Source organism: Vigna unguiculata, chromosome 7 (assembly GCF_004118075.2).
Source record: "Vigna unguiculata cultivar IT97K-499-35 chromosome 7, ASM411807v1, whole genome shotgun sequence".
NCBI classification, from domain to species: domain Eukaryota; kingdom Viridiplantae; phylum Streptophyta; class Magnoliopsida; order Fabales; family Fabaceae; genus Vigna; species Vigna unguiculata.
This window is the reverse complement of record NC_040285.1, coordinates 17,728,384-17,752,755: the sequence shown is the minus strand read 5'-3', so window position 1 is coordinate 17,752,755 and position 24,372 is coordinate 17,728,384. Positions and strand designations below refer to the sequence as shown.

Genomic DNA, 24,372 nt, shown 5'->3' with positions numbered 1-24,372 from the left:
AACTTCCCAAGCTAACCCCTCTCCGGCTTTAAGTGTCACCAGCTCCACCTGAAACAATGTCTGCTCCCGTATAACGAATTACACGATCATCGCCAAACACACACAGAAAGGGTGAGCTCATGTAACAATATAAACATATAATTTAATACATAGAATTTCACCCCCAAATTAATTTATTTCAACCAATGCTTAACCAAGAAACCTTATTGCCCTAAGGTTTCCAATCCACAATTTCATGACCATGGACCCAGGATATATATGCTTCCACGAACCTCCCCGCTCGTAGTCCAACTCTACGGACCTCCCCGCCCGTAGTCCAACACACGTGATCCAACAGTTACGAACCTCCCCGCTCGTAGCAGCCCTCAAGTGTGAGCACGGAACATACGAACCTCCCCGCTCGTATCCTCACACAAGAGCATCATAATAATAAAAACTCCTTTTTTAAAATGAAAAATCTTATAAATCGAAATGAAAACTAAATGAAATGAAAACTAAACGAAATGAAAACTAAACGAAATGAAAAATATTATAGAATTCTAAATGAAGCGAAATCTACTAAAGTTTTATAGTACAAAGAAGAATTAGATGAATTTTATCAATATCCGAATTTATTGTATATAAAAGAATACAAAAAAGTAGGTTAATTTCTTGATTTCTTCCGCAGAGATCGAACTCTCCCAATTTTTTATTTCTAAAAAAGATATTATCAATTATGTAAAAAACAAATAGAGAAAAGCCGGTTATCAGATTCGAACCGATGACCATCGCATTACAAATGCGATGCTCTAACCTCTGAGCTAAACCGGCTAATGTAAACGAGCTCGTAACTAATCCAACAAATTCATCTACAATGGACCCTTGCTCCTGCATTATTGCCTGACGCTGCCATAGCGGCGAAAACGGTTCCACAACACCGCTGCCAAAGCGCCCTATTTTTGGTTATTGCTTAGCACTCAACATGATCATGCATATTATTATTATTAAAAATTAATAATAAATAAAACAACACATAATTGACATACATAGGACTTGAACCCAAGTCTTCTCACACAATCAAAGTACTCTCAACCATTTGAGCTAATACTTTTCCACATCACATCAATCAATATTTAATGCCATAAAGGCTCCTATTGCCCGTATTTATTAATTAATTATTTATTTAGTTATTTAAATTTCTCGGGTCTTACACTAGACACTTTCTATTTTTTATTTCTTCTAATTGTTTGGCTTCTCCTAAAATTCATTCATATTTTTAATATATTTTTCCTCTTTATCACAACCTTTAAATGTAAGAAAATATCCAATTAATGACCAATTTTAGGGATATAAAATAATTGGTCACTATAGTAGCCAATTTATAAATTAAAAATGATTGGTAACTAAAACAATTTCTAAATTGGTAATTATAGTGAATTAATATCTAAATTGGTCACTAACATTAGAAATAAATTAGTCACTAAATTGGTCCCATTAGTAACCAATTTAGATACAAGCTTAAAGACCAATTTTTTTGTAGCTAAAACCTTGGTAACTAATCTTAGTGACAAATTAGAGACCAATTTATTATAGTGACCAATTCAGAAACTCTTCTAGTTACCAATAAGTTTTAGTTTATAAATTAGTATCTAAATTGATCACTATAGTGATTAATTAGTTTTTGTCATTAAAATTGATCATTAATTAAACATTTTCTTGGTCTATGTGTACAATTATGTTCAAAAGATTTATGCAAATTAAATATTTTTTATTTCTCACATTTGAATATTTTTACTCTTTTTTATATATTTCCTTTCTTCATTAGAATGTTTAACACTCTCAATTTAAGTGTTCAATAGCATGAACATTTTATTAATTATGTAACATAAAAAAATTATATTCTTTATTTTATTATTATTAATTTTTGATTCATTTGAAGATCTATTTTATTATCTCTCAATCGTTCGACTAAGTTTACATTTGAAAAGTTTTCTTAAATTTTGAACGTATTTTTCATCTTATCTTACCCTTAACTAGCTACTAGCTCTTAGCTCCTAGCTAGTACCTCCTACCTACTAGCTACTACCTCTAGCTACAAGCTACTAGTAACTAGCTACTAGCCACTAGCTATATATCTAGCTACTAGCTACTAGCCACTAGCTCTAGCTACTAGCTACAAGCTACTAGCAACAATCTACCAGCTATAACTACTAGCTACTAGCTCTAACTCTTAGGTATTAGATACTAGTTCTAATTACTAGCTACCAACTACTAGGTACTAACTACTAGCTACTAGCTTTTAGCTACTACCTACTAGCTATTGGCTATTGGCTACTAACTACTAGCTACTGGCTACTGGCTATTGACTGCTGGTTACTAGCTACTAGCTACTTGCTACTTACTACTGGCTCTAACTACTAGTTACTAGGTACTTGCTACTAATTACTAACTCTAGCTACCAGCTACTAGCTTTAGCTAATAGCTACTAGCTCGAGCTACTAACTACTAACTCGAGCTAGAAGCTATAGCTACTAGTTCTAGCTACTAGCTAGAAGTAACTCTATCTACTAGTTACTAGTTACTAGCTCTAACTACTAGATACGAACCCGAGCTACTAGCAACAATCTATCATCTATAACTACTAGCTACTAACTCTAACTCCTAGGTACTAGCTACTTGCTCTAGTTACTAGCTACTAGCTATTAGCTACTGGCTACTGGCTACTAGCTATTAGCTATTAGCTATTAGCTACTAGCTACTGGCTACTAGCTACTGGCTACTAGTTACTAGCTACTGGCAACTAGCTACTAGCTACAAGCTACTTGCTACTAACTACTAGCTACTAGCTACTGGCTACTGGCTACTAGCTATTGGCTACTTGCTACTTGCTACTAACTATTAACTCTAACTACTCGCTATTAGCTCTAGATACTAGCTCTAGCTGCTAGCTAATAACTACTAGCTCGAGCTAATAACTACTAGCTCGAGCTACTAACTACTAGCTCGAGCTAGAAGCTACAACTACTAGTTCTAGCTACTAGCAACTAGCTTTAGCTACTAACTACTAGCTAACAACAATTAGATACTAGCTACTAGCTAGAAGTAACTCTACCTACTAGCTACTAGTTACTAGCTCTAGCTATTAGATACTAACCTGAGCTACAAGCTCTAGCTACTAGATACTAGCTATAACCTAATAACTCTAACTGCTATCTCTAGATACTAGCTCTAGCAACTAGTGAGTAGCTACCAGCAAATAGCTACTAGTTACTAGCTCTAGCTACTAGTTACTAGCTCTAGCTACTAGGTACTTGTTACTAGTTACTAACTACTAGCTACTAGCTATTAGCTCTTGCTACTAACTACTAGCAACTAGTTACTAGCTACTAGCTTTTAACTACGAGCCACTAGATTCTCGCTACTAAGTTCTAGCTACTAGCTACTTGCTACTAGCTTCTAGCTACTTGCTACTAACTACTAGCTCTAGTTACTAGCTACTAATTACTAGTTACTAGCTACTAGCTACTAGCTACTAGCTACTTGCTACTTGCTACTAACTACTAGTTCTAGCTACTAGCTTCTAACTCTAGCTACTAGCTCGAGCTACAAACTATAACTACTAGTTCTAGCTAATAGCAAGTAGCTACTACCTTCTAGCTACTAGCAATTAGCTACTAACTACTAGCTACTAGCTACTAACTCGAACTATAAGCTTAGCTACTCGCTACTAGCTCTAGATACTAGCGAGTAGCTATTAGCAAATAGCTACTTACTCGATACTAGTTACTAGCCACTAGCTACTAGTTACTAGTTACTAACTACTAGCTAATAGCTCTTGTACTAGTTATTGGCTACTAGTTACTAGTTCCTAGCTCGAGCTACAAGCTATTAGCTCGCGTTAGAACTACTAGCTACTAACTTTAGGTACTAGCTACTAGCTCTAGCTACTGGCCATTAACAACTAGTATTAGCTACTAGCTACCAGCTACTAGCTATTAGTTACTAGCTACTAGGTACTTGCTCTAGTTACTACCTACTAGGCACTAGCTCTAGCTTCTAGCTATTAGCTACCAGCTACAAGCTACTAACACGAAGCTCTAGCTACTAGCTACTAATACAAGCTACTAGCTACAGGCTTTAGCTACTAAATACTAGCTACTAGCTACTACTTACTAACGACTAGTTATTAGCTCTAGCAACTAGTTATTAGCTCTAGCTACTAACTACTTGCTAGTAGCTCTAGTTATTAGCTAGTAGCTCTAGGTACTAGCTATTAGCTTTAGTTACTAACTATTACCTATACTTACTAGCTACTAGCTACTAAGCTAGTAGCTACTAACTTCTAACTGCTAGCTACTAGTTACTAGCTCTAGCTATTAGCTATTAGTCAATAGCTCTACCTACTAGCTACTAGTTACGAGCCACTAGCTCTTGCTACTAACAACTAGCAACTAGTTACTAACTATTAGCTACTAGCTTTTAACTACGAGCCACTAGATTCTAGCTACTAGGTTATAGCTACTAGCTACTAGTTACTAGCTTCTAACTACTTACTACTAACTACTAGCTCTAGTTACTAGCTACTAGCTACTAGATACAAGCTACTAGCTACTAGTTACTAGCTCTAATTATTAGCTACTAGTCACTAGCTCTACCTACTAGCTACTAGCTACGAGCCACTAGCAACTAGCTATCAGTTATAGTTACTAACTACTAGCTCTAGCTCCTAGGTATTAGCTATTAGCTCTAACTACTAGCTACCAACTATTAGGTACTAACTACTAGCTGCTAGCTACTAGTTACTAGCTATTAGCTCTATCGACTAGCTACTAGCTACTATCTCTTGCCGCTAGCTACTAGCTCTTACCACTAGCTACTAGCTACTAGTTACAACCTACTAGTTTGAGCTACTAGTTACTAGCTACTAACTCGAGCTACAAGCTACTAGTTACTAGCTCTAACTACTAGCTACTAGCTCTAGCATCTAGTTTTAACTACTAGCCACTAGTTTTAGCTACTAGCCACTAGCTATAACTACTAGCTATTAACTCGACCTACTAGCCACTAACTACTTGCTATTAACTACTATGTACTAGTTACTACTAGCTACTAGCTACCAACTACTAGCTATTAGTTATAGTTACTAACTACTAGCTCTAGCTCCTAAGTATTAGCTACAAGTTCTAACTACTAGCTACCAGCTATTAGTACTAACTACTAGCTACTAGCTACTAGTTACTAGCTATTAGCTCTAATGACTAGCTACTAGCTACTAACTACTAGCTACTATCTCTTGCCACTACCTGCTAGCTACTAGTTACAACCTACTAGTTTGAGCTACTCGTTACTAGCTACTAACTCGAGATACAAGCTACTAGTTACTAGCTCTAACTACTAGGTACCAGCTTTAGCCACTAGTTTTAGCTACTAGCCACTAGCTCTAGCTACTAGCTATTAACTCGACCTACTAGCCACTAACTACTTGCTATTAACTACTATGTACTAGTTACTGGCTACTAGCTACTAGCTACCAACTACTAGCTATCAGTTATAGTTACTAACTATTAGCTCTAGCTCCTAGGTATTAGCTACTAGCTCTAACTACTAGCTACCAGCTATTAGTACTAGCTACTAGCTACTAGTTACTAACTATTAGCTCTAACGATTAGCTACTAGCTACTAGCTCTTGCCACTAGCTGCTAGCTACTAGTTACAACCTACTAGTTTGAGCTACTAGTTACTAGCTACTAACTCGAGCTACAAGCTACTAGTTACTAACTCTAACTACTAGCTACCAGCTCTAGCCACTAATTTTAGTTACTAGCCACTAGCTCTAGCTACTAGCTATTAAATCTACCTACTAGCCACTAACTACTTGCTATTAACTACTATGTACTAGTTACTGGCTACTAGCTACTAGCTACCAACTACTAGCTACTAGCTACCAGCTCCCAACTACAAGTTATCAACTACTAGATACCAGCTCTAGCTATTAGCTACTTGCTCTAGCTCCTAGTTATTAGCTCTAGCTACTAGTTACTAGTTAGTAGCTACTAACTATTACCTCTAGCTACTACTATCAGCTACTAGTTACTAGCTCTAGCTACTTATTGTTAGCTCTAGGTACTAGCTACTAGTTACTAGTTACTACCTACTAGCTACTACCTCTAGCTAGTACTATCAGCTACTTGTTATTAGTTATTAGCTCTAGCTACTTACTACTTGTTGTTAGCTCTAGGTACTAGCTACTAGCTAGTAGTTACTAACTCTAGCTACTAGGTATTAGCCACTAGCTCTAGCTTCTAGCTACTAGCTACCAGTTAATAGCTATTAGCACGCAACTCCAACTACTAGCTACTAGCTTCTAGCTACAAACTACTAGCTCTAACTATTGGCTATTACCTACTCGCTACTAGCTATTAACTCTAGTTAATAGCTATTACTTCTAGCTACTAGCTACTAGCTCTTATTACTAGCAGCTACTAGCTACTAGTTACTAGCTACTAGTTTGAGTTACAAGCTACTAGCTACTAACTCTAGCTACTAGCTAGTAGCTCTACCTACTAGCGTTGGCTACTACCTACTAACTAGCTACAAGCTATTAGCTATTAGCTACTAGCTACTTACTACTAGCTTTTAGCTTCTAGCTACTAGCTACTAGCCACTAGCTCTAGCTACCAACTACTAGCTACTAGCTCTAGCTACCAGCTACTAGCTACTAGCTACCAGCTACCAACTACCAGCTACAAGTTAGCAACTATTAACTACCAGCTCTAGTTACTAGCTATTAGCTCTAGCTTTTAGCTACTAGCTCTAATTACTAGCTACTAGCTATTGGCTACTAGCTGCTATCTACTAACTACTAGTTAATATCTCTAGTGATGAATATCACCCTAAAGGGCTCCTCAGCTTGGGCCAATGACCTAGGCCATTTATTTTATTTATTTTTAATTAAATAAATTTTGTTCTAATTGGGCTTGTTTTTTAAAATGCAGCCCAATTTTCCAATGCATGTTCCATGTGTGGGCGTTCTATTGTTGTGGACGAAACTGCAATATCCTTTATGCACATCACTTTCACTCATGGAGGACTCCCTTTTCAATATTGGGCCTCCATTGACATCACGAAGCCAACATGATAACGTTGTCGTCAAGCGATCAAATTAATACTACTTATCTATAAAAATATCAAATGAAATATCTAAAGATATATTTTCCCAAATTATCTTTTATCATAAAGATAAAGAGAACTGCAAGGTCCAATTTTTTTGTTCCTCTCTTCTTGGTTTAGCCAAACTTTACTTTTTCAAGCTTTTCTTGTCATCTTCATGCAATACTTGGCTTGGATTTTTATGCTTTTGATAATTTCTTATTCTTGGATTTATCTTTAAGGTGTCATGAAGCTTTAATCAATTTATTTCCACACCTCCATGAGCTCAACTTAGCTGCAGTTGCACTAACACACCTCAAAATATCCAAAGAACATTTATGCAACTAAAAAGCTATTTTTAACACATTTTTGTATCTCATGCTCAATAAACCCAATTATAGGAAATCCCAATTAAATCAATCTTTAAGCACACAAATTCAATTAAATACCCAGAATTAAACATTAAATGAGGGCAAAAATACGCACTCATCATAACCACACACTTATCCTTTTGCACTCCTGGGCAAAATTGAGCAATTTCAAAACTTTATTCTGAGGTATTTTACTTCATATCAACACTAGATTAAAGGAATGAGCCTTACTTGAGACAAATCAATATTCTAGAAATTAAGTTACCATGCATAAACAAACGGAAAGATTCTATTTTTCACACATGAGTTAATCTTTTGAATTCAAAAGACAATCAATTATGAAAGAGAGCACTCAAGTTAAATATGTATTTTCTCACCAAAATTCGCTCAAGTGTTTTGGCTTGTGTTTTCATTCAAAATACTCATGCAAGTAAACACTCGTAATACTTAACAAGACTCTAATATTCATAAACTTTCAGAAAACATGCATTCAAACATCATGAGGACTTTTTTACAGGTTATAATGTGGCGAAGGAAAAGGTAAGAAAAATTTTAGGATATTTGGGTTTTTGAAATGGTAATGTAGGAAGAATAATGGAGCATAATTTCAGAAACAACTCTTTTTCGTTTATTGCTTGTTGCTCCCTCTCTTTTTTAGAAAGCAATTATTTTTTTCATTTCAACACTTTTTCATCAACAATTTTTCCTTTTGCCATTTTTATTAATTTGTGGGTGAGGTACTCAACCACACACTTTATTCCTCAACCAATCCTATCATAATCCACTAGCTCCTTTCTTTCTTCCTAAGATAAGGAAAAACATGGTATTTTTTTCTTTTTAAGGGTTTACAATGGGCTTAAAATAAGAAAAAGGAGGTTTAAAGCTCAAAGGGGCTACCAATGGATTAATATCAAGGTTGGCTTATTTGGCCAAGTAGCTAAAAATAAGAATTGCCTCAGTCATATCAAATCATGCATATTCACCTAAGTTGCAAAACAAAAGAATCAAGCCAAATATTTGAGTATAAACAAGCATGAGCAAGTCACTAAGGAAAAATAGGAATGGCACAAGGCATACCATCCCTTACATTAAGGTTCAAGACTCACAAGGTCAAAACTCTTTCACAAAAGATTTAATCAAGTAATTCTTAAATCAACTCAATTAGCAAATCATAGAAACAATCCACTCATATCAACATGACTTTTAGTTTTTCAGAATTATGATCATCCCAATTATTGAATCAAATCCTAAAAATCCAATGTCAATATGTTTTATTGAAAGCAGGGAAATGTTTTTGGTGGATTTCTTATGAGATATATTGTTTAAAAGTTTCACTTAGTAAAAAGTTAATACTTTCACAATTTTCTCAAAAAGAAATCACAATTTTGTTTTATGAAAACAAAAACAGAAATTGAAAAACAGAAAAAAAAGAAAAAAAATCCTACCTACAGTTTGTCTCCCCCTCACTTATTTCAAAAAAATTGTCCTTGATGGACTTATTTTGGGGAGGAAACGAAAAATTGTGACTTCTGGCTCAATCTGGCCATATGTCAAAATTAATTTTCTTTAATTTTATAAAGTACAAGTCATCTTGTACAATTTTATTAAAGAAAACAAAAACACATATTTTTGAAATTTTTTTAATATTTTTAAAATTAAAAATAGAAACAGAAAACAAACATGCATGCAAATTAATTTTTTTTATCAACAATGTTTTCAAAAGAATTTGAATCTAAGCATTTTACCTGTTGCAGCAACCTTTCTTCTTTCTCTACAGTCATGTCAACAAAGATAACCACTGAAAACATTTTTGCATCATTCACATCAACAAACTTGATGTGTGGAGTGTGTGGCTTCAACTCAACTTGAGCATCATCAGGTGCATTCAGATGGTTAACAAGATCATCAGTAATCCTTGTAATCTCATCTTGTGAGCAAAAATCTGCACTTGAAGTAGTTGACTTTGCTACTTTATCATTAACCAAGTTAGTTGCAATAGTAGATGCTTCAGCTACATCTTCGAATATCGTTGGCTCTTCAACTTCACTTCTATTATTCTCACAACTTTGCTCCTCAAAAAGATCATTTATACTCATATCATCATCAGTAGATAAAACTTTATATTCACATTGAGCATCATCAACATATCCATCAGTAGATATGTATGTGTGAGAATCTTCAATTTCTTCATCAGCAACATCTTTAGCAAAATTGATATGTCCATCAGTAGACATATTACTGTGAGCATCATTATATCTATCAGTAGATATATCAGTGTGATGTGATTCTGATGTTGGTTGATCTAACATTTGAATCGTGTTCTCATTCACATCAGTGCTCAATTGTTCCATCCTTTGATTCATGCTCCTTAACATTATCATTTCATCCCTTTGCTCAACTATCGTCTTCATAAGTTTTTCTAAGGTGGCCTCCATAGGTTTGTCTTTCATTAGTTGACTTAAATCTTCTGACATTTGTTCAGCTCAAATGGCCAACTTTAGAAGCATAACTTCTATTTCTTGACGAAATGCTCTAAATTCTGGGATTTCAGCAAATCTTGGATGGCATTGGAGGGTGCTATTAACCGTACAAAGTAATTCTACAGAGTTATTGTTACTTGCATCCTCCATCATGTCATACAATACTTTATCATTTCCATACCATTTTTGCTTAATATCTTTGCATCGTTGATCAACTCGCAACCTTTCATCTATGGTGTCTAATTTCTCTCTCAGTCCATCCATTAATAACACAACTTCCTTATAGGATGGTCCATTGATTGCTACAACTTGTTGTGATGTTGCATGTTGTTGTTGTTGAGAACCAAATGGAACATATGATGGCTGGGGTGGACACTCAGAATATGGTTGTTGCTCATGGTATGATAGTTGCTCATATTCCACAAAAGATGATCTAGGATATAGATCATTTAGTTGACGTATAGTTAACCTACTTAAATCAGGTGCAGAAGTAGGTGTAACAATTTGCTGCTGATAATTGTATGAATCATGTGGTTGCTCTGGATAGCAATTGTAATCCATTTGAAAACTATAATGTTGATTATTTTCGTATGAAAAATTATTTTGCATATTTGAAAGAGGTTTTCTGAAAAGAAATAAGTTGAAAGCTTGTTGAGTAGACTTCCAGGAAAGAGAGGTGCGTCTCAATGGACAACTTAAGTACCTTGTCTTTCCTTAGCCAAAGTGTTTCCCAACTAGTATCACAAATTTCCAACAAAATTCCTCAAACAAAAATTGTGCTAAAAAAAATAAAGTAACTAAAAAAATAACTAAAGAAAATAAAATAAATGTTAGAGAAAAAAAAATTGAGATAAAAAGAATATTAGTGATAAAAAAAATAAAATCAAAAGAATAAAAAAATAAAAAAATAAAAAAATAAGAACTAAAATGATAAAAATTCTAACCGTGTTCCCCGGCAACGGCGCCAAATTTGATAACATTGTCGTCAAGCGATCAAATTAATACTACTTATCTATAAGAACTTCAGTATTGTTAAGAAAGTAGCCAAAAAATTAGTATGGGTTAAGTTAACCCTAAGTCGTCTCCCAACGAACACGGAATTGATTTTTAACAAGTTAGTTCTTATAATATCTATACAAAAGAGTTAGTCAAATAAAATAATAAAAATATGAAAGATAAAGATAAAAAAATAAAATAAGATAGAAACAATAGTAAAGAAAAATAGGTTGATTCCACTGCTTTTTTAAAATAGGATTCATCATTGGTTTCCTAAAGATTATTGTTATTGATTTCTTGTTTAAGACTTCAAATTAATCAATGTAACTTCTCAATTAATTTGTTGGCGTCCTTACTTTCAACTAAAGTAACTTCTCAATCAAAAGCAAGAACTTTGTAGATTAATCTTAGTAAATTTAACCAAAGTAAATTCTCAATTAAATATTACTAATCCTAATCATGTTCATTCTTTTACCTCTTATATCTAGTAAAAAGCTAATTAACCAAAGTAATTTCTTGATTAATTCTAATCTAAGTTTTCACCTTTAATCAAAGTAACTTCTCAATTATTAGCAAAAACTCATGCAATCATATGAAAGTTTCTAAAATTAATCAAAGTAACTTCTCAATTAAAATTTAAAAGCCCTTGGACTCATACAATTGTAATGTTATGTAGATTTAACACTATGCTAACTTGCTACAATGTAAAAATCATTACTTTCACTAAATTAAGAACCAAAAGACATAGATGAAAATAAATCTCAACAAGAATCAAAAGAACAAACAAATTAATTGATCTAACCTCAGAATCCAATTACGAAATTACAATGGAATCAACCCAAGAAGTTCAGCACTCCATGAAATACAAAATAAAATAAAAATAGAGAAAAGAATAGAGAGAGAAAGGAAACGAAATTAGGCCCCCCTAAGGGTTCCTAAACTTCGAAGTCATGAGCTTGTACTTTCTGCTTCTCCCTTGGTGTCTTTATATAGGAATTGGACTGGGCTTTTCTATTGCTAAAATCTCTCAAATATCTTTTAAAATAAAGATAAAGATAAATATTTAAAAATATTTGGAGAGATATAGACTATTTGACAAATATAATTGGTTGATAATATCAATATCTAATATAATTAAATTAATTAATTAATTAAAGATATATGATAAATTATCACCAATTAGTATTTGTATTAGTTTTCCAAATCAACCCTTTGCAATCTCCTTAAATTATCTTCTAAATAATTCAATATCTTCAAGATATATTTGTTTGTTGTGGAACTAAAAAGATTCAAGAAGATATTGTCATATTTAAAAAGATTTGGTAGTTATTATCTTTTAATATTTTATGATATAATTAAATAAGATAATTATTTAAAAATATCAAATAAAATATCTAAAGATATATTTTCCCAAATTATCTTTTATCATAAAGATAAAGAGAACTGCAAGGTCCAATTTTTTTGTTCCTCTCTTCTTGGTTTAGCCAAACTTCTTCACTTTTTCAAGCTTTTCTTGTCGTCTTCATGCAATACTTGGCTTGGATTTTTGTGCTTTTGATAATTTCTTATTCTTGGATTTATCTTTAAGGTGTCATGAAGCTTTAATCAATTTATTTCCACACCTCCATGAGCTCAACTTAGCTGCAGCTACACTAACACACCTCAAAATATCCAAAGAACATTTATGCAACTAAAAAGCTATTTTTAACATGATTTTGTATCTCATGCTCAATAAACCCAATTATAGGAAATCCCAATTAAATCAATCTTTAAGCACACAAATTCAATTAAATACCCAGAATTAAACATTAAATGAGGGCAAAAATACGCACTCATCACAGCATCATGCATTCAATGATTTCGCTGCGTGTGTGGTGGATTTCCACCGAATAATTTGATGATTGGAAGGATTTCGCCGAAGATCCACAATTTCTCGTTCATCATGTGGTATTCAGAGCTCAGGTTGCGAGTTGGAGGTCTTCAAAGATAAGTGAAGAACTTATCTTTGTTTCTTCTTTCATATATGTTTGATTTCTGTCTTATACGAATTTGTTTGAATTCATCTTTGCTTTTCTTCGAGAATTTGTGTGCTGAAATTTTTGCTGAAATTGATTCCTTAAATTTGTTCCAATTTGCCCTGAATCAATACTGAATGAGCAAAAATTTCTAGATCTTCATTCTTCCACTCTAATGCATGTCAGTAGGTTTAATTTCAATTTTGTTTATCTAGCTTTCAGTTTTATAATCTCGTGTTTTGTCGTAGTTTTATGTAATTCGTTTTCTATGTTCATTGATTCCATAGAAGTGTGCCTAATTGGTGTGTTGTTAATCATTTGTACCTGTTTAGTCCTTGTTCTACGTCTAATGTGTAGTTTCTGTGTTTTGTGGAGTTCTTTAATTGCTATTAGATCAATAGCAATTTTTTGCAGTTCATAATTGCTACTGTTTCCTGTTTCAATTGTGCTGAGTTTTTGTTTCTCTGAGTTGTCATTGCTTGCTGATTTTGCAATCATTTTGTTGTTCAATTGCATTTGTGCTTCATTGTTTCATACATTCCTTTTATTGATTGAGGTGTATATGTCTGGCCCATGATGCTTGTCGACTGAACCAAATATGAATGATTCCATATCTGTAATACATCTGTCTTTGTTCAAATTGTTCTAGTGGAAATCAACTAGTTTAGTTGATGCCTAGGTTGATTCTGTTCTGGTGCAGCTCCTATCTGGCTGTATCATTTAAGTTGACTCAACTTGTTGTTGGAATTCAGTATTTGCAGTTTATATTTGTATGAATCACTGTTGAAATTGTTTTACACTTGTGCATAAGTGATTCCTGTTTGCTTAACCTAGTACCGTGCTTTTAATCCCAGTACTGCTTGTGTATTTATTATGCAAATAGTTTTTCATTACATTTTTGTGTTTAATCATGTGTATCTTTGCAATCTAATTAATAACTGCTATGACAAAATTCTTGAAACTGTTGGATTGAAATAAAGTGTTGGAGCATCAGTTATGTAGCAGTATTCGAAGAGTGTTTGAACTTCTTTCATTTTAGTTGACTCTAGATTTATGTTGATTGATTCAGTTGGTGATCATGACGTTGTTATACTATATGCGTCAATCTGAAAAAAAAATGCATTCTCTTGATTTAGTTCTGTTGTTTAGTTATGTTTAGAGTCAAGACTATTTCATTGTGTTCCACTATGTTGATTGCTTATATTTCACTATGGTATGATATTCTGATGCACAGTTTCAGGCCATGCATTGTAGTTTCTGTTTTGATTTATTCGTGTGAACAATTCTGCTTTGCATTTCAGTCCTTATTGTGATAGTTTCCTGAGTTGAAATTGAAATCCCTATTGTTTCTATTGGCAAACTGTTTGAGTGAAAGCTGATGCATGACTCTGCTATTTCTTTGTACTGATCGAACATTTCCTATCTTATCTCTGCTTCCAAATTATTTTTAAGTTGAATAAATTATTTCTACTCTGTCATATGCATTCGCTAGTTGAATTGGAATTGGAAAACTGAACTTGTTGTGACCTATGGCTTCAAAAGATAATAAGTCAAAAGCAATTTAAGAGTTAAAAAGAAAAGAAAGAAATCAGTGGAAAAAGAAAACCTGTTTAGGAAATCTGACACAAAAAGTTATGGAATGAGTTGAGTGTTTGTGTAAAAGTGGCCTAATGACATTACATATTTGTACTCTCCATTTCAACTATGTTTGCATATGTTATCATTCTTCATTCAACTTGTTTTGTGTCTTCTTGATTTTTAGTTTTGATTGATCTTATTCTAGACACATTCCTTAGGTTCTCTTTTGTGTGCCATCCTTTATTGCTTTGCCTTTTTCTTGCTTGTCCTTCTTGCTTATTCAATTAAGTTTGTCCATTTAATTCTATCACTTGATGTGTCCAATATTCATTTGAGCTTTTCTTGTTTTATGATTTTTGTACTCTCAAGTGGTAATCTGAGATCTTTCTGGTTTCAATTTACTTTGGACACTCACTGATTTGGCAGCCTTGTAGGTAATTACCTATCTTGAAGGTGCAACTATGGTGAGGAAAACAATTGAGTGGCTACCGAGAGGACTTTTGAGGAATGGGATTGCAATTGCAAGAAACACTAGAGGGAGAGATCTAAATATGGCTGGACAAAGAGAAGTACATTGATACAACAATGACAAACCCAGCCACGTTGCGTTTTCTTTTATTTATGTGTTGTTTTTGTTTGGATATCACGACATTTTGTTTGTAATCTTTTTTTGCTTTGGAATGGGAAAATGCATTAATGCAATTCCATTCCTTGGCTGTTTGTAATAGTTTTAATCGTGTAGTGTGAGGAGTAAGGGTTCCAAGTGCCACTTGATTCTTCACTTAGGAAAACTTTTCGTCTAGTTTATATTTTCCTATTTTTTTATGTTTTCCATGTTCAAGTTTTGTGCTTGTGATATGCATGTTGAATTTATGTTTTACATCTCTGTGTTATATAGGTGTAAAAATTTTCAACACTTAGATGACCTTTCTATGGTCATAGGTTTTTCACACACTTAAATTTTGTTTTGAAATTTTCATTAAGAAGTTTTTGTGAAAGTATACTATAGAATCTGGCTAGGAAATGCTTGGTTTCTAAGCTTGTCCAAGTGACTCACCACCCTTTCCTGGGATATCTATAGACAACTTTCACCTCTATTTCTTTTTATAAATTTCACCTCAAAATCTTTGTGAAAAATTGTTTTGATAAGTGTTTCAAAAGTGTTTTGCAAAATAAGTTATCATTCGTATAGTAGATTGAATTTAGGTAGTCATAGTGAGGATACAATGCAGCATACACATGAGAGTACATTTCCTTTCTTTGGAGACGACATTAGTGCATTATCATACATAGCTTGGGAGAGGGAAGTAGATGATTTGGTGCATTCATTACATCTTAAACATAGTAAATACTACATTCTTACTTTGTGCATTTCTAGTTTTGTAGGACATGCAAGAGAGTGGTGGGACTATAGGCAGTCTAGAGTGGAAAAGGTAGAAAATCTCCCATTCAAAGTTGGAGTGAGTTGAGAGCATGCATGAGAAGAACATTCATTCCCCCTTTCCTTTGACTTTGATCGTGAAAAAGAAAATTGAAATAGCAAGAAGGAAGGAGGAAAAACTCACAATACTCCTAAGAGAGATAAGGGAGTTGGAAGAAAAGGAAAGATTAAGAATTCAGAGAAGAGAGCAAAAAGAAATAGAGAAATTTGAGCAAGAATTGAGAGAAAAAGAGGAGTGAAAGATGGAGAGGTTGAAAGAAAAAGAGGAACAGTTGAGAAAAGAGAAGGAGGAAAAAGAGAGAAAAGAATGTGAAGAAAAAGATAGAATAAGACAAGAGGAAGAGTTAAAAAGAGAAGAGAAAGAGATCGAGAGAAAAGAAAGAACAAAAATAATGTTTAAGGAAGTAGAGATAAAGCATCCCACAACTCCTTGCATAGATTTCAAGGGAGTAATCCCATCTTTCAACTCTCCCTTATTTGTCATTAATGCTTTTGTCTTAGTTCTCCCTAAAACTTTTTTTCCACCTTCACCAATCATTTCATATTCCTCAATAGATTTGCAAAAATCAACCTTTGACTTAGAGTTACCTTTTAGGTCACAACTAAGTCAAAGGGAAAATTAATATTTTTGTGAAATGGGTCTCATTGAAAACATTTACAAACATAAAACCCATCTTAATGTGTCTTTAAAAAAAATATTCTATGCATGGTATCCAAAATTTTAATGAAATCTTGTTTAATGATGTCAACACCCAATTTCGTCCGGGTAAATAAATTTATTTTCAAAAAAAAATTAAAAAAATTAAAAAAATGTGAAACATTATTTTCTTCAAAGATTTTCAAACTTTAATTTTAGAAAAAAAGAAAAAAAAAAGAGAGATGAATAAAAAAGAAAAAAAAGGAATAAAGAGGGAAGAGCCCAATTTGTTATTAATTTTCATGAGCCCAATAACTCAAATATTTTCTACCTTTGTTCCTGATAGAAAAATTAATTATATAATAATAATTAGAAGTAATATCTCTTCAAACGGTAGAGTCAATATTATTAATTGAGATTAATTTTGTGCTCTGATTTGTTATTGATGATGATTGATTTTGTGCTCTGATTTGTTGCGATTTGATACTCATAATTTGCTACTATCATGACCAATTCCTTCCTTATATTGTTCGTTACAATTAAGGCCGATATTGCATTGCTATTGCAAGGTGTGAGTATAAATACGCACTCTGCCATGACAAAAAAAAAAGATTCTCTACATTTCTCTAATTCTTTCCTATCACCACTCCTACACACACCTTCTCTTTTATCTCTCTTTCAAAAAAAAAAATATTGAAGGAGGTAGAAAAAAAAAGAGAAAAAAACATTCTCTACACCCTCTCATTACCACCCACATAGACACCTCTCATCTTTATCTCTATTGAAAAAACAAACACAAAAATATTATAAAAGGAAGCAAAAAAAAAAAAAACAAGAAAAGGTGATGAGATATTGAAATTTTGTAAGGTACGTCACTCTCGATTCTCTCATCTTTTGATTTAGTTTTTTAATTTTAATTCTTTTTTTTAATCATAAAAAATATTTTTCCCCTTTCTTTATTGTCTGCCCGGCCGCTCGCGTCGCATGACATCCAATTTAGACTTTTGTTTTTTCTAAAAATATATACACATGATCTAAAAATAAAATATAACTTTCTTTGTTTATTCTTTTATATCTATTTGGTTGCTCACGTCGCAATGACATCCACAACTACTCTAAAATAACTTAAAAAAAATATTAAAAATTTATAAATGATTAAAAAAATAAAAATAAAAGATTAGAAAAAAAAAATTTATTTAAAGTGTCGGCCGCTCGCGTCGCATGACACCAATTTTAAAATAATACTAAAATTTAAATAAAAAGATTTTCAAAATTATAAAACAAATTAAATCATTTTCAAATAATTTTCCAAATAGATTTTTCAAAAAGAACTACGTAACCCTGATTCTCCATTATAAATGGAGATACATAGGAGCGAGGATTAATCCTTGTCGGGCCCAAAAAACCAAAAAATTATTTTTTTTCTTTTGTATATCCTTTTATAATTTTTTAGGAAAATTAAAATTTTGAAAACCACATCCTTTTGCATGTTTAATTAAAGGTACCGTCTTAGAACGGACGTTGTGGGGTGCTAATACCTTCCCCACGCGTAACCGACTCCTGGACCCAAACTCTAGTTTTTCGCAGACCTTGCTCTTTTTTATGGTTTTCCATAGTTTCCTATAATAACTATGGTGGCGACTCCAAATTCTGTTTTTTACAAATTTTTATTTCTGGTTCGTTGTCCCGTCGCGATTTCGGTTGCGACAAATGATTACTGCAGACATAATTCTGATCTTGGAGGAAACCTCTTGATCTGAGGACAAATCTTCTTCAAGTGGGAGGGGATGATGAATATCACCCTAAAGGGCTCCTCAACTTGGCCAATGACCTAGGTCCATTTCTTTTATTTATTTTAAATTAAATAAATGTTGTTCTAATTAGGCTTGTTTTATTAAATGCAACCCATTTTTCCAATGCATGTTCCACGTGTGGGCCTTTGATTGTTGCGGCCCAAACTGTTGTATCCTTTCTACACATCACTTTCACGCGTGGAGGACTCCCTTTTCAATATTAGGCATGCATTGACATCACGAGGCCGACATCTTGCATTCAAGTATTAGCTACTAGCTACTAGATACTAGATACTAGTTACTAGATACTAGATACTAGCTACTAGCTACTAGCTACTACCTACTAGCTACTATATACTAGTTACTAACTACTAGCTACTACATAGTAGTTACTAGTTACTAACTACTAGCTCTAGCTACTAGCTTCTAGCACTAGATATTAGCTACTAGCTACAAGCTATTAGCTACAAGCTACTAGCCTTAGCTACTGGCTACTAGGTACTAGCTAATAACTACTAGCTCTAGATACTAGCTACTACCTCTAGCTACTAGTTATTAGCCACTAGCTACTAGCCTCTAGCTTTAGCCACTTGTTACTAGCCACTAGCTACTTGTTACTAGCTTTTAGATACTAGTTACTACATCTAGCAACTAGCTACTTTCTCTAGCAACTAGCTACTAGGTACTAGCTCTAGCTACTAGCTATAAGCTCTACCTACTAGCTACTAGCTACTAGCTTTGGCTACTAGTTACTAGCTCCCAGCTACTAGCTACTAGCTTTAGCTTCTAGCTTTTAGCTTAACTACTAGTTACTAGGTACTAACTACTAGGTCTAGCTGCTAGCTTCTAGATCTAGCTACTACCTACTAGCTATTAGCTACTAGTTATTAGCTACTAGCTACTAGCTATTAGCTCCCAACTACTGGCTCTAACTTCTACTTAGTAGCTCTAGCTACTAGTTAGTAGTTATTAGCTACTAACATCTAGTTCTAGCTACTACTTACTAGTCACTAGCTACTAGATAAAAGCTCCTAGGTCCTAGCTCTAAGTAGTAGCTACTACCTCTAGAATCTAGCTCTAGCTACTAGTTACTAGTTACTAGCAACAAGCTACTAGCTTCTAGCTACTTTCTCTAGCAACTTGCTACTAGTTACTAGCTCTAACTACTCGCTACAAGTTCTACCTAGTAGCTTCTAGCTACTAGCTCTACCTTCTAGCTACTAGCTACTAGCTCTACCTACTAGCTACTAGCTTTACCTACTAACTCCCAACTACTAGCTACTAGCTCTAGCATCTAGCTAATACCTCTAGCTACCAGCTCCTAACTCCTAGCTACTAGTTCTAGATACCAACTACTAGATCTAGGTACTAGTTACTACCTACTAGTCATTAGTTACTAGCTCTAGCTACTAGCTACTAACGACTAGCTCTAGCTATTAGCTACTAGCTACCAGCTACTAGGTACTAGCACCCATCTCTAGCTACTAGCTCTAGCTCTAGATACTAGTAACTAGCTACTAGCAACTACCTACTACTCTAGCTACTCAGAATGAACCGCTAGCAACTAGCTGCTAGCTATAGCAACTAGCTTTAGGTACTAACTACTTTCTACCAACTCTAGCTACTAACAACTAGCTTTAGCTACACACTAAATACTAGGTCTAGCTACTAGGTCTAGCTACCAGCTACTAGCTACTAGCTTCTAGCTATTAGCTACTAGCTCTAGGTACTAGCTACTAGGTACTAGCTATTAACTACTAACTACTAGCTACAAGCTACTAACCACTAGCGACTAGCTACTAGGTACTAGTTACTAGTTTTAGCTACTTGCTACTAGGTACCAGCTAGTAGCTACTGGCACCCATCTCTAGCTACAAGCTATTACCTCCTAGCTACTCATTACTAGCTCTAACTACTAGCTATTATCTCTAACTACTATCTCTAGCTACTAGCTACAAACTTTATCTACTTGCCACTAGCTACTAGATACTAGCTACTACCTCTAGCTACTAGTAACTAGTCACTAGTTCTCGCTACAAGCTACTTTCTACCAGCTACTACCTACTAGCTACAAGCTACAAGTTTTCAGCTACTAGTAACCAGCTCTAGCTCCTAACTACTAGCTCTAGCTCCTAGCTACTAGATCTAGCTCCTAACTACTAGATACTAGCTACTAGCTACTAGCTACTGGCTACTTGCTACTGGCTATTAGCTATTGGCTACTAGCTACTAGCTAATAGATATTAGTTAATAGATACTAGCTAATAGCTACTAGCTACTAGCTCTAACTACTAGTTACTACCTACTAGCTTCTAGTTACTAGCTACAAGCTCCCACCTACTAGATCCCAGCTACCAACTCTAGCTACTAGCTACCAGCTTTATCTTCTAGCTATTAGATCGACTACTAGCTACTTACTACTAACTACTAACTACTATCTCAAGCTACTAGCTTCTAACTCTTGCTACTAGCTACAAGCTTCTAGCTACTAGCTATTAGCTACTAGCTCCTTGCTCTAGCTACTAGTTACTAGCTACTATCTAACTAAATTGAACAAAAATAACAAGAGACCAAATTAAATATAGAACATTGACTTTGACACATGGCACACTGATAGGTTGACATGTGGACATTTAAAAAAATAATTTAAAAAAACTAAAAAAAATTAATAAAAAATTAAAAAATTAAAAAAACCCACGAAGTGACAGGTGGCAGTCACTGTTCATGGTCGTTAATGATTTAAACAGTGTTAGCAAAAAAGGACCCAATTGAACAAAATTGACGACAATTGGGACCTATTTGAACACAAAACCAAAATTAAGACTTATTTGACAAAACTTGATGAAAATTTGGACCAAAAAGGTATTTTAACCTAACTTTTTTGTTCAGAAATTATTTCTTCAAATATTTTGCTAATTTAAATTTCTTTGAAATATATGTTTTTCTAAATATTTGTTTATCCAGTTTTTATATCTATTTATAGAAATATTTTCTTATATACCATTTTTTTAAGAAACTTATATCTATTTATATATATAGTTTTCCAAAATACTTATTTTTATTAATTTATATCTATTTCTAAACATTTTTTTTAAATATATCTATTTTTAAAAAATTAATTTTAATTGAAAAATGTGTTTAAAACATCAAATAAACTTAACAAAATTTGATTAAAATGTCTAAATTCACTATAAAAAAAAGTAATTTTTACCAGCCATTATTTTATGGCGATTAAATAAATTGTTAGAATTTTTTTTAATTTCTGTTAGTTTTATATACCCATCACAAATACTTTATATTATTTTATGTTATATAGTTTTAGGATATGAAAACGTCGAATGAGAAAAAATCGTGCTACAAAGCTATTCTCCAGGACATGGCAATTGGGATAAATGTTCTTGATTTAGGGTTCCATCTAATATGAACACAGATTGGTGTTTCAATGGCTTCACCAACATCGTTGCTTCAAGAGGCGAAGTATTGTCCGAAGAAACGTCTCTTCCTATGAATTCTTCCACCACTAATTTCGCTCATGCAACTCTTTCTATTGGTAAACTTACTCCACCTTTATGTTTTTATTTATCGAATGTTATTTCTGTTGAGTCAATTTGAGCAACGACTCACTCAAATTTTGGTGATTTTATTTGCTCGGTAAAGTTGAAAAACCCTAACTCAGATTCCCAAAGATTCCCTCTTTCTGACTCAGACAAATTGGGATGTATAACTGAAGAATTTGATGGAGAGGAACGAAAATTACAGTTCAGAAGAGGAATGCATGGAGAAATACAGGCATGGAAAGTACCATGCCGTTCGAATCGGCAATGCTTTCAACATGGCTGTTACGTCTTGTAGTCCAAGCTCGGTTAGGACGCTCTCATTTCAGTGCCTCCATTTTTCAATTTCGTTCCTTTGGTTTCCATCTTATAATTGCCCACATTATACTTTTTTTTTAATGTTTTTGGACTTCAATCACTCACTAGGTTGAATTGTTAGTTCCTCGTTTTTCGAAAACTCCAGTTGCTTCCTTGTTTCTTGTTATTGTTTTTGTGTTCCAGTTTCTTGTTTTAATAGATAATATATGTGGGAAATGACAAGAGATTTAATAGAACCTTGAATGTAAGGAGCGAGCTAAATGTAAATTATGTGACATTATTTGTTAGGAGTCCCACGTTGAGCGACTCTTATAGCAACAATAACTTTTTGCTAAACATTAAGCATTAAACTATAAATATTATACTATTTCTATCTGCAATTTATTGTCTTTGCTTTTGGTCTTTATTCTTGTCTTGATCTGTTCAAACTCTATTACTAACGTGTTTAGAAATGCAGGTTTGAAAAATGGTTCAAAAATATGTCTTACTTGGCACTTCAAGCCATAAGGGTAAGCTTTTCCATTAATCTTTTTGCTCTGTCCTTTTTCAGTTTATGACTAACATTGTTTGTCTTTTTTTTTTCTTTCTCTGATTCATAGCTTTTAAGAAACTATGTGGTATGTCTCCTTTGAATGATCATCATCCCATCCCATGTAGACATCTTTTAGTGTTGATATATTTATAATTAGTTGGTGAATAAAATTTATAAGAACTAGGTCAAATCATAGTCAGCTAAGAATAAGATATTGAATAGGAGGTTATATGATGAAGATATGTGCCTATATGACAACACTCCTGAAGCCAGGGATGCTGCATTGTCGCATTGGCAGCAATAGCTAAGGAAAAACGGGTTTCAACTACATTTTTGTGTGCTTTAAAATATGATTTTGTTGTTGAGGTTCAAAAAAATATTCCCTTCAACTTCTGTGAAAAATACCCGAGCAAGTGCATCTTCTACAGAGGTAGGTTTACTTTTCTTTTATTTAGTTTTTAGCTCAAGAAATCTGACTTCAGTTTCATTTCATTCATGTGGTGCTCCAAGATTTAGTTGGGTTATGTCTAGTTTGGAAGTTTTCCCTCCCCAGTTTCCTTTTCATGGACCAATCCATCTCCCTCCCTCAGGTTTGACAACCATTAGAAAAGTGTGATTCCAATTTTTACCTTAAATTGTCTTGTTACTAAATAAAGTTACTAATACATCAGAAAGTGTCGGTGATGGTTGTATGATGATTCTACAAGCAAGTGATCTACCGTATATCTCTATATCAAGATCTGCTTATATAGATGTCTAGAGATTATCAGAACTTAAGGTAAGTTGTCCTATGTCCCTTGTTTTCATTGTCTATGGTATAAATTCGTGATTTATGTAACCAATACGCTTTTTTCTAATAACACTTATTATTATTCTAATAAAACCTAGCATTTGGTAACATATTTTACATTGCTTTTGATCAAATTGGCGAATAAGTTTTGTTTCTTACTTAATTTGAGTTGGATGATCTATATATTATATGTTTAAATGCTAATTAATCTTGAAAACTAGTTTCTCTTATGACTGTAGAATAGTGTTCCCACGTGTGTTAGATTTTGTTGCTTTTAATTTTATTTACCTGCCAAGTTTCCTATTTATGAAAACAAGAAGGACATGACCAAGGGACTCAGTATGAAGCACAGTTTCTGAACCAATCTCATCTTCAAGATCAGTACTGCAAAAAAATATTTGAAGAAAGACTCATTAGCTTGTGTTTATAGATATGGGTAAATATTTAATTTTACAATGTATTCTAAAATGATATGCTTAACCTTTTTCATATATATATATATATATATATATATATATATATATATATATATATATATATATATATATATATATATATATATATAAGGATTCTTTTTATTCTAATGGTGTTGATTTGGACATTGCAATAAAAATATTGTAATATTGTATTTATATTGCTTGTTATGGATTATCTTGTCTCATTTCGTTGCAAATTAATGTATGTATGACCCTATGATGTTCAATGCTATTGATAATGAATTTTTATTTTCATCGAACTA

At 33.4% G+C, this 24,372-nt stretch overlaps 1 long non-coding RNA gene and 1 other non-coding gene across 2 annotated transcripts; one reads left to right on the top strand and one right to left on the bottom strand.

Annotated features, from left to right (window-relative positions):
- Positions 1-737: 737 nt before the first annotated feature.
- Positions 738-810, bottom strand: TRNAT-UGU. Its single transcript has one exon. It is a non-coding gene; the product is annotated as a tRNA-Thr (tRNA).
- Positions 811-21,804: 20,994 nt separating this feature from the next.
- On the top strand, positions 21,805-24,099 carry LOC114192637. The gene is made up of 4 exons (XR_003606126.1): positions 21,805-21,989; positions 22,097-22,301; positions 22,769-23,433; positions 23,515-24,099. It is a non-coding gene; the product is annotated as an uncharacterized LOC114192637 (long non-coding RNA).
- Positions 24,100-24,372: the final 273 nt, after the last annotated feature.